This window comes from Bubalus bubalis, chromosome 14, assembly GCF_019923935.1.
Source record: "Bubalus bubalis isolate 160015118507 breed Murrah chromosome 14, NDDB_SH_1, whole genome shotgun sequence".
In the NCBI taxonomy this organism is placed as follows: Eukaryota; Metazoa; Chordata; class Mammalia; order Artiodactyla; family Bovidae; genus Bubalus; species Bubalus bubalis.
The window spans coordinates 5,291,448-5,302,285 of record NC_059170.1 but is presented as its reverse complement, the minus strand read 5'-3'; positions in this window follow the sequence as shown (position 1 = coordinate 5,302,285).

The following is a 10,838-nucleotide window of genomic DNA, read 5'->3' as shown; positions in this document are numbered from 1 at the left end:
TTTTCCACTGTGTGGCTAGATCATAATTCATTTAACTAGTTGTTTATTGATGCACACTCGGGTCATTTCCTATCTTTGAATGTTATGGACATTTTGCTCAATGTCATTTTGGCACGTGAAGGTAGGTCTATTGAACTCACTCCTGGAGTGGGATTGCTTTGACAAATGTTAACTGCTTAGCCATTTTGGTAGATATAGATAAACCCATTGGTAGGTAGGTAAGCAGATATTGCCATTGGAATCATATAACTATAGTCCCACTAGCTGTGTTCAAGCATGCCTGTTTCCCACAGTCTTGCCAAGAGAGGGTGGCTAATTAAGTAAGTTAAGATTAAAATTTCAGTCCTTCAGTTATACTTAGCACATTTCAAGTGCTCAATAGTTACACGTGGCTGGAGGCTAATGAATTAGTGCAGATATAGAACATTTCCACCATTGCAGAAAGTTCTATTGGGCAAATTTTAGTAAGAATTGCACAGTGACCTTGACCTTACATTTTAGTAGGATCCTTGGGCTGTTTGTGGGAGGTAGGCTCAGAGACTGAGGAAAATCAAGAGACCAGAGAGGAGGTGACTGCAATAGTCCCAGGTAGGAGAGGTTGGAAGGTCAGACTAGAGTGACTGTGGAGGTGGGTTCTGGATGCATTTTGAAGGTGGAGTGGCCAGGACTTGCTGGTTGATGTCATGGGGGGTGAGGGAGAGAGGTCAAGGATGACTCTCAGGTTTCTAGCCTGAGCCACTGGAAGGATGGAGGTGCCATTGACTGAGCTGGGGAAGAACGAGGTGGGAGCAGGTTTGGGGAGGGGGAGCCCAGGAGTTATGGTTCTGGGCATGCTGCATGTGGGATGCAGGTTGGACATCCCAAGTAGCCATGTCCAGTGGCATCAAGTAGTTATTTCTGACCTAGAGAATGACACATGATTTTGGTCATCAAGTTAAAGCAAAGCCAGAAATGAGAGAAGACACAGAATTACACGCCTAAGATGGGGACGAAGGCCAGGGGCAGCGACGGGCAGTGGAAGAAGCCTGGTCTTGGAACTTGGAATCTCACGGCTGTGTTTCTGAGCCTCTGTGGGTCCATTTTCCTTCCTCGAAATGGAAAGAAGAGCACTTGATAGCTTTGTTGTAAGGTTCACAGTGAGCGCCATGAGAGGTGGGGTTCTTGGCAGAAATGTTTGTTGCATGTGATCAGGAGGGTGCTGGGGTGAGATCCACATGCTCCCCTGGCTGTCAAGGCCCTGCTGACTCTCCATGGTCATCCCCCTGCTGGGCAATTTACAGACACCAATAAAAGCAAATAGAACCCTTTCTGGGAGATTCCTGGGGCGGAGAAGGCAATGGCATCCCACTCCAGTACTCTTGCCTGGAAAACCCCATGGACGGAAACCCCTGGTAGGCTACAGTCCATGGGGTCGCAAAGAGTCAGACACAACTGAGCAACTTCACTTTCACTTTTCACTTTCATGCATTGGAGAAGGCAATGGCAACCCACTCCAGTGTTCTTGCCTGGAGAATCCCAGGGACTGGGGAGCCTGGTGGGCTGCCATCTATGGGGTCGCACAGAGTCCGACACGACTGAAGTGACTTAGCAGCAGCAGCAGCAACCTCTGTGCGGCCCAGTTCCTAGGCAATAATCATGCCTCGCTTCCCTGGGAACAAGTGGGAATAACAGATGAAAACTATGTTTAAAAACTAGAGTAAAGCATCGATGATTTTAAAAAAAAAACAACCCTTTTAAAATAATAATTTCTAAAAAATAATTTAAAATTTACAGAAAAGTTGCAAAAACAGTACAATAAATTTCTGTATATCACCTTCATTCATATCCCTCAATTGTCAACATTTTACTGCATTTATCATTTTTTCTCTCTCTGTAATTTTTCTGAACCATTTGAGAGTCAGTTACATAAAAAAGATACAGTGTTCTTTTACTGCTAATTACTTCATTGTGCATCTCCTAAGAACAAGGACATTCTCTTACAGGACCGCTGTATCGTTTCCAAAATCAGGACATTTAATGTTGATACCGTCTTACAGCACCATTCTTATTGTTCATATTCAAATTCCACTAATTATCCCAATAAGACCTGAAATCCTTACTCTTTTTTTTTAATTTACTTTTAATGGGAGGATAATTGCTTTACAATGTTGTGTTGGTTTCTGCTGTACAACAGCGTGAACCAGTCATGAGTATACATATATCTCCTCCCTTTTGAAACTCCCTCCTTCCCCCACCATCCCACCCCTGTAGGTTGTCACAGAGCCCAGAGTTGAGCTCCCTGTACAGCAGCTTCCTACTAGTTATCTATCTGAAATCTTTTTTCTTACACTAGTGATTACCAAGGTCATGGACCTCCTCCAAAGAGATAAAACGTGCACCTGTCCAAAGAGTAGAAAATCAACAGCAGCCATGACTCTGCTGAAAGAATCTGTGCTCATACACCCTGCTTGCAGGCTCTGTACATTGAGAGCTGCTGCTGCTGCTAAGTCGCCTCAGTCGTGGCCGACTCTGTGCGACCCCATAGACGGCAGCCCACCAGGCTCCCCCATCCCTGGGATTCTCCAGGCAAGAACATGGGAGTGGGTTGCCATTTCTTACTCCAATGCATGAAAGTGAAAAGTGAAAGTGAAGTCGCTCAGTCGTGTCCGACTCTTAGTGACCCCATGGACTGCAGCCTACCAGGCTCCTCCGTCCATGGGATTTTCCAGGCAGGAGTACTGGAGTGGGTGCCACTGCCTTCTCCGCGTTGAGAGCAGTGCTTCTCAGCTGGGATGATTTTGCCCCGCGGGGGACATTTGTGATGCCTTGAAGCACTTGCAGCTGTCACACCTGGGGGTGGTGATCCGCTTCTGGCATCTCGTGAGTAGAGGCTCGGAATGCTGCCAAACCCTACCAGGCACAGAACAGAGAATTCTCTGGCCCAAAATGTCAGTAGGGCTAAGGTTGAGAAACTGTGACTTGTGGGTAAACTGTGGAGAGACACCTCCTTCAGTTGTGATTGGAGCACCCTCAGATCTACAGTTCACCCCAGCAATTCCCTCTCCCCAGCTACCCTGGAAAACGCTGCTCCTATAGGCATAGGAAGGGTCAGCCAAGTCTGTTCGCCATGGCTTCAAACTGGAACCAGCCCCCATGGCCCATTAGGAGGAGACTGATAAACTGTAGTCACATGGTGCTCGCAGCTCTTCCTTTGGCCCTGTTTGCGTGCGCGCTAAGTCACTTCAGTCGTGTCCTACTCTGTGCGACCCCTCCAGGGGGTTTTCCCAACCCAGGGATCTAACCTGTGTCTCTTATATCTCCTGCACTGGCAGAGAGTTTCTTTACCACTAGCACCACCTGAAAAGCCCTTGGTTCTGTTTGCTTCTCTGTAAAATGGGGTTGGGGAGATGGACTTGGAAAATGAAAGTTGCTCAGTCATGTTTAACTCTTTGTGATCTCATGGACTGTAGCCCACCAGGCCCCTCTGTCCATGAAATTCTCCAGGCAAGAGTACTGCAGTGGGTAGCCGTTCCCTTCTCCAGGGGATCTTCCCAACCCAGGGGTGGAACCCAGGTCTCCTGCATTGCAGGCAGATTCTTTACCAGCTGAGCTACCAGGGAAGCTTCCTGGGCGTGGAAGGATGCCAGGAATCCTGGGCCCAGCTGCTGCTTTGTGACTATGGGCATCACTCTCTGACTCATGCATGATTGACATATTGGGATTATGCGTGGACATGTCTCCAAGCTTTTATTGACAGGAAGCTGCCCTGGAATGTCTCCCCACTGGAATGGAGGGCAGGGCCTCTGCTGAGTCACCTCTGGCCGTGGGAGGCTGGCTCTGGGTATGGCTCATTTTAAAAGCAGCTGCCATTTCTTTTCTTTCTTTCAAAACATTCATCCTTTTATTTGCTGGTTTAGACCCTTCGTACAGTACAAGTGGTTACTGGGCACTTGAAATGTGGTAGTCCAAATTGAGATAATGCTGCAAGCAGAAAATACATGTGGCAGCAGCTGCTGTTTTCTTAGTGCCGAGTACAGACCAGGTTCAACGCTAAGCCTACACTGTGACTCTCACAAAACTTCCGCGTGGGATTAACACACTCACTTTCCTGTCTCCATTTTTTAAATGGGGAAACAGGCTCAGAGAGGTCATGCCACACAGCAGGGAAAGGCAAAATTGGGATTCAGACAAGAGGAGTAAGATTCCAAAGTTTGTGTTATTTCCAGTCTGCTGCACCTTCTCCTGGAGAAGGCGATGGCACCCCACTCCAGTACTCTTGCCTGGAAAATCCCATGGATGGAGGAGTCTGGAAGGCTGCAGTCCATGGGGTCACGAAGAGTCAGACGTGACTGAGCGACTTCACTTTCACTTTTCACTTTCATGCATTGGAGAAGGAAATGGCAACCCACTCCAGTGTTCTTGCCTGGAGAATCCCAGGGATGGGGGAGCCTGGTGGGCTGCCGTCTATGGGGTTGCACAGAGTCGGACACGACTTAAGCAACTTAGCAGCAGCAGCACCTTCTCCACACATGGTAGGCGCTCAGAAAATGTACGAGTGGCAGAGAAAGGACAATATATTCATTGGAAGTAGAGCCCTGAGTTTTAGAATGAAACATGATGGCTGCCTAGCTATGTTAGCTAATGACTGCTGTTCGTGGACTCCCTTGCAGCAGTATAGGACATATGACTAGTTTCAGCCAATAGGATGAGAATGGAAGTGGCACAAAATACCCTGGTTTGTGCCCTTAAAGAGGTTGACTTTCATTGCTTTTTCTCTACTACCGACTAGCAGCAATGCAGATGTGATGGCGGTGCTAGGGCAGCCATCGTGGACCATGAGGTGGAAAGAACTGCGGGAAAGAGTCTGGGCCTCTAAAACCACAAAGCCATCATCCAGCTCTGAACAGCTTTTGTTCAGATTGATGTGCGAGAGGAAAATAAACTATTTTCTTGTCTAGGAGACATTTGTTATTTGAGCCATTCTTACAGCTTCGAGCCTGTATCTCACCAATGCATTTGTTAAATGAACAGATGGATGATTGAATGACAGGAGGAGTCAGATCTAGGCCCACAGACATATAAGAGTGCACAAAGATGGCGTTCGAGCCTAGGTGGAAGCCAGTGGAGCCAGTTTCAAACCTGGCCCTTATGCTAGCTTGCTGTGTGCCCCTGGATAACCCATGTGCCTTCTCTGGGCCCCACATTCCTGGGTTGTAAACCAGACTCTTAAGTTCCCGGCTTTGCATGGAATCTATGCAGTTTGAAAGTATTCATACTGCTGCTAAGTTGCTTCAGTCGTGTCCAACTCTGTGCGACCCCATAGACAGCAGCCCACCAGGCTCCCCCATCCCTGGGATTCTCCAGGCAAGAACACTGGAGTGGGTTGCCATTTCCTTCTCCAATGCATGAAAGTGAAAAGTGAAAGTGAAGTTGCTCAGTCGTGTCTGACTCTTAGCGATCCCATGGACTGCAGCCTACCAGGGGTTTCCGTCCATGGGATTTTCCAGGCAAGAGTACTGGAGTGGGTTGCCATTGCCTTCTCCGTAAAAGTGTTCATCAGTTCAGTTCAGTTCAGTTGCTCAGTTGTGTCCGACTCTTTGCGACCCCATGAATCGCAGCACGCCAGGCCTCTGTGGAATTTCATTTTTCAGGAATCTATTCCCAGAGAAATTCTCGCCTGACAGCCCATAAACACAGGTGTAAGGATGTGGCTTCAGACTGATTATGGAGCAAAAGTTTGTCCTTAAAGGTGATTAAATAAACTCTGACAGGTTCCTGCTGGGGAGTTCCGGACAGCTGATTGTGGCCATGATGACTTCTCTTGTGACACCTGCTGGCACAAAATGATACTGCAGCTCAGCTCAGTGCAGATTTGGGAATTTCCAGAAGAGGTTCAGCCCTGACGGTCATTTGGGAAGCCACAGAGCAAGGAGCAATTTAGAAGGAAGGCCAAGACAAGGAGGTTGGCCTGGCTGGGGAGGTTGAGAATACAGACCTGGTTCAAATTCCAGCTTCACTACCTACTACCTGAGTGAGCTTGGTATCTTCTCTGAGCTTAGTTTCCTCTTCAATAAAGTGAGAATCCTACGGCCCTCATCTTTACTGATCACTCATTATTTACTGAACCAACATTAAGCGACTATGATGAATCTCACTTAGGCAATAAAGATATGCCAGGACCTGGATCCTGCCCTCATGCAGTCTTGTTGGGGGAAGACTATAAAAAAAAGCCCCACAAAAACCACACATACAGGATCCTTTCAGGTACAGATGACACTATAAGGGAAAATACGGCAGGAGATGGATCTGTGGGTGGTGGCACCATTACAAATGAGGAGCTCTGGGGGGCGCGTGTCTGAAGAAGACTGAGCGGAGGCTAGCAGGAAGGGCGTCTTGTGTACATGGAATTCATACAAAATGCCAGTGGAAGAGCCTGGTCCATCATACATGCTCAGTACATGGTGGATCACTGTCTTATGACACAAAGGAGTTAAAGGGGAGACTCGAATGCATTTCCCAGGGTCTGAGGCCATCACAAAGAGTGAGAGAAGAGTCTGGGGGGCCTGACAGGTGGAGAGCTGACCCAGCTCTGGGTGGCCCTGGGCAGATCGCCGTCTGGGCCTCCACCGCCTCATCTGGAAAACGGGCCTGAAAATGTCCACCTTGTGAGATTGGGGTTGTCATGGGCTGAATTGTAAACCAACCGCTCCCCTCCCCAACGAGGCCCCGAGTCATATGTTGAAGTCTTGGCCCCCAGCATCTCAGAATGGGACTCTATTTGGAGATGAGGTCTTTAAAGAGATTATGAAGTTAAAACAAGGTCAACAGGGTGAGTCCTAATCCAATAGGACCTTGTAAGAAGAGGGGATTACGACGCACGGATGCACAGAGGGAAGAAGATGGCCATCTGTGAGCCGAGAGAGGGCCTCAGGAGGAAACGGCCCCGAGGACGCCTTGCACTCGACTTCCAGCCTCCAAAACTGTGGGAAAAGACGTTCCTGTGGTTTAAAAGGCTCGGTCTGTGGTGCTTTGTTCTGGCAGCCCTGGCAAGCGAACACAGGGTGATATATGAATACAGACAGGCACCCCGAGGCCCTTAACAGAAGCTGATTCCCTTGGCCCAGAGCCACGCGGAGCCTCTCAGCTGTGCCCGAGTCCTGACTGGTCAATCCTGGCATCTTGGTAGAAAACAGAGTCCTCCGTGGGATTGCTGCGGTTGCTCCGCAGCCTGGTCCACACGGTGCCTGGGATGGGTCCTGCCTCCAGGACTTAGCTCATTGGATTTCTGCCCTCCTATCTGGTTCATTAGTCAGTCGATCCACAGACTTAGCAGGTAGCACTGTGGCCATTCTGTGAAATGTGGCCTGGCTGTATTAGCAAGGGTCCAGTCTGGAAAATGGAGACCACTCTAAGGGGTTTCAAACAGAACATGGGATATCAAAACAAGGAGTTGCTTATACAGATGATGGAAGACCTGAGATGCTAAACAGGCAGGAGGAGGCGTCCCGGGCTGGGCTACAGCTGGAGGGCAGAGAGACACAGGGCCGATGCGGTGTCTCTAGGTCCAAGAAGCCAGGGCTGGAGCCGTGGTGGAACTGCTGGGAGGAACTGGGACTGGGAAGGGAGGTCCTTCTGGGGAGGGACCGGTCCTCTTTGCCCTCAGATCCCTGTGTTGCCCTTCCCTGGTTCTGCTCTGAGTTGCAGAGGGGCTAACTTCTGCAGGCTGCACTTCCCGCGGACTTCTCATTGGCCGACAGGAGGTCCTGGGGGGAGATTGGCGGTTTGAGGAAGGGAGAAGCCAGGGTATTTTTCACTGTCTCCTCACACCTTGGGCTGCGTCTCCAAGCTGAGTCTCCCCCACAGCTCCAGCTGCTATAGGACAGTCCTCTGTGTTTCCAGCTTTGCTGAGTGACCGCAGGCCCTGGACCACTGTCAGACCTCCTCCTTTGGTCCCTCCAGCTTAGAGATGGCAATGACCTTCCACTGCTGTGAATTCTTTTCTTGTTGTTATCTTTTTGGTGAACTGTTTATTTTTTAAATGGCAACCTAATTCTAAGATAGGGATCTTCTCCAAAATACACTCTAAAATACCTTAATCTTCTCACAATATGCATGAAAATACTTCGGGTCTAGAACATTTATCCCGTCAAAATCTATAGAAAAATCAAAAGCAATCTTCTTAACCAATGTAAGATGAAGAAAAAAAAAACACACCCAAGTTTGAAGAAAACCTCCCTCAAAAACTGCAGTAGGTTAGGCATTTATCTTTTCACCGAAAAGTTGGCAAAGAATGATCTAAATCACTCTTTTAAATAGGTCTTCCCTTCAGTGGCCTGGCTGAGAAAGTTACTCAGTTGTCAGTAGAGTGAAGGCTTCATCCAATACCCTGGGGTTCCGCCAAGTTCACTCTTCTGAGGCTTCAGCGAAAGGTTGGATTCTGATCAGGCGCCTGCAGAGGTCTGCCAAGAAGGCAGGTGCTCAAGCCAGGGCAAACCACGCCCTGGTCAGCAACTCCAATCAGTGGACCGTTGATGATTCCACTCTTGGTGCTTCCAAGTCTAGGTACACTGAAGAGCTTCTTATGTGAACTGTCATTTAATGTTTCAATAAGGTACTCACAGGCAAGTCCTGTCTTGGGGCATCCTTGCAGGAGACTGTATTATCCCTGTAGGGAGGGGGCCAGGGGTGGTGGGGAGGAGGGGGAGCTGTGAGTTCTAAACCACTTCCTTCTTGGCTTCTGGGCTCCTGCATCATCTTTGTAACCAGTTCCCTTTTGGAAAGGCTCTGCTTAAATGCTCAGTGGTTTCCCATCCTGATATGAAAGCAGGCTGGCAAGTGCCCCACCCATCAGCCTTTCCAGTGCCCTTCCCCTTCTTACAGATAAGAACCTGGCAGACCGCAGCGGGCGAGGCAGCTGGGCTCCGTGGACCACAGGGTGGCCCTAGAGTCGAGTGAGCTTCTCTCTGCCCTAGTTCTGCCGTTTGTCAGCTCTGTAAACTCCATCAGGCCACATGGCCTCCCTGAGGCCTCTGTCTCCTCACCTGTCACGTGAGGATCAGGATCGAACCCACTGACACAGGGTGTTTTGAGGATTTGACGAGGTGTGATGTGGAAAGAGCTTAGCCACAAGCTTAAAAACGAGGAGTAAAGAGGAGACGTCCCCATCAGCAGTTAAAAGACGGGGAACCATCATATCAGGCCGTGGGGCTACTGGTGCAAGGACCACAGGCCAACAGGGGCAGGGGAGCTCGTGGGGATACGAGAGCACATCTCGTGGGGATACGAGAAATAAAGACACAAGGTCAGTACCCCGCAGCCCCGTGAGGAGAGGAGAAATCGTTCAGAAGGTGGTGTTGGGCAAGTGGCCCCCAATAAAGCTGGATCTTTTTTTAAAACAAAACAATATTTATTTGGCTGTAAAGGGTCTCAGTTGCGGCAGGATCTGCGACCTTCGTTGCGGCAGGCAAACTCTTAGTTGCAGCATGCGGGATCCAGGTCTCTGACCAGGGATTGAACCCAGGCCCCCTGCACGGGGAACACGGAGTCTTAGCCACTGGACCGCCAGGCAAGTCCCTAAAACAAGATCTTTTATTCATACCAAAAACAAAGATGGTTCTAGATGGATTAAAGACAATATGAAGTGCAAAATTAGAAAAATTAGGAGTTATATATACACAATGGAATAGTATTCTGCCATAAAGAGAAATTACATTTTGACACGTGCTACAATATGGATGGACCTTGAAAACAGGACACTAAGGGGAGTAAGCCTGTCATAAAAAAGGAAAATATTGTACGATTTCTCTGATGCCTAGAGTAGTCAATTTCATAGAGATAGAAAGCAAATTAGCAGTTTCCAGAGGCTGTTGGGGGGAGGATGGGAGGAGGGGTAGAGTTCAGTGGGTAGAGGGTTTCTGTTTGGGATGAAAAAGCTCTGGATGTGGACAATGATAGTGGTCACACAACATGATGAATGTACCCTTAAAATGCCTAAAGTGGTTAGTTCTATATTATCTATATTTTACCAGAATAAAAAAGTATGATGTATAAAAGGCAAAAAAAAAATCCAATAAAATTTATTTTGATTATGTCCAAATGAAGGAATTCCGACCAAAGGACCCTATGGACAAGGTTAATAGAAAGACGTTGAGTGTGAACACATCACAGTGTCTAAAACTGCAGTGCTTGGAATGTCCACTTCTGGAAACAACGGCAGAGAAGACGGCAGCCCCAGTGGAAAAAGAGCAATGGACGTGAAGATCAATTTGCAGAAGAGGAAAACCGCAAGCCTGGGAGGAAAGCCCAGGCTCACAGGCAAGAGGAGATGCGAAGAGGAGCTACCACTTTACACCAGTCAGAATTCAAGTTGGACGGTTCCCGGATTTTCGCCACTGAAAGGATCGCGGCTGGGGTAAGAAAAGTAGAAATCGTTGTCTCAGAAAATAAGGTCATGCTCCAAGAATAATGGGGCTGTGATAAAAATACACAGGAGCCAGCTGAAGGGGCTGACAGAAGCCAAGCCAGGGCCCGTTTGAGCACCAAGTCAAATAACAGGAATGATGGAAGACAATAAAAATGGAATAAAATAAAATCCAGGAGTCCATATTGACGTAAGCGAATAAACAAATAAACGAGGGTGAGGTGATTTTAAGATATGGCTGCCAATCCGGCTTCCCTGCTGGCTCAGTGGGAAAGAATCTGCCTACAACGCAGGGGATGCAGGCAGGAGACCTAGGTGCGATCTCTGGTTTGGGAAGAGCTCTTTCTCCCCAGGAGAAAGAAAATGGCAACTCTTTCTTGTATTCTTGCCTGGAAAATCCCAATCCATGGGGTTGCAAAGAGTTGGACGCAACTGGGTG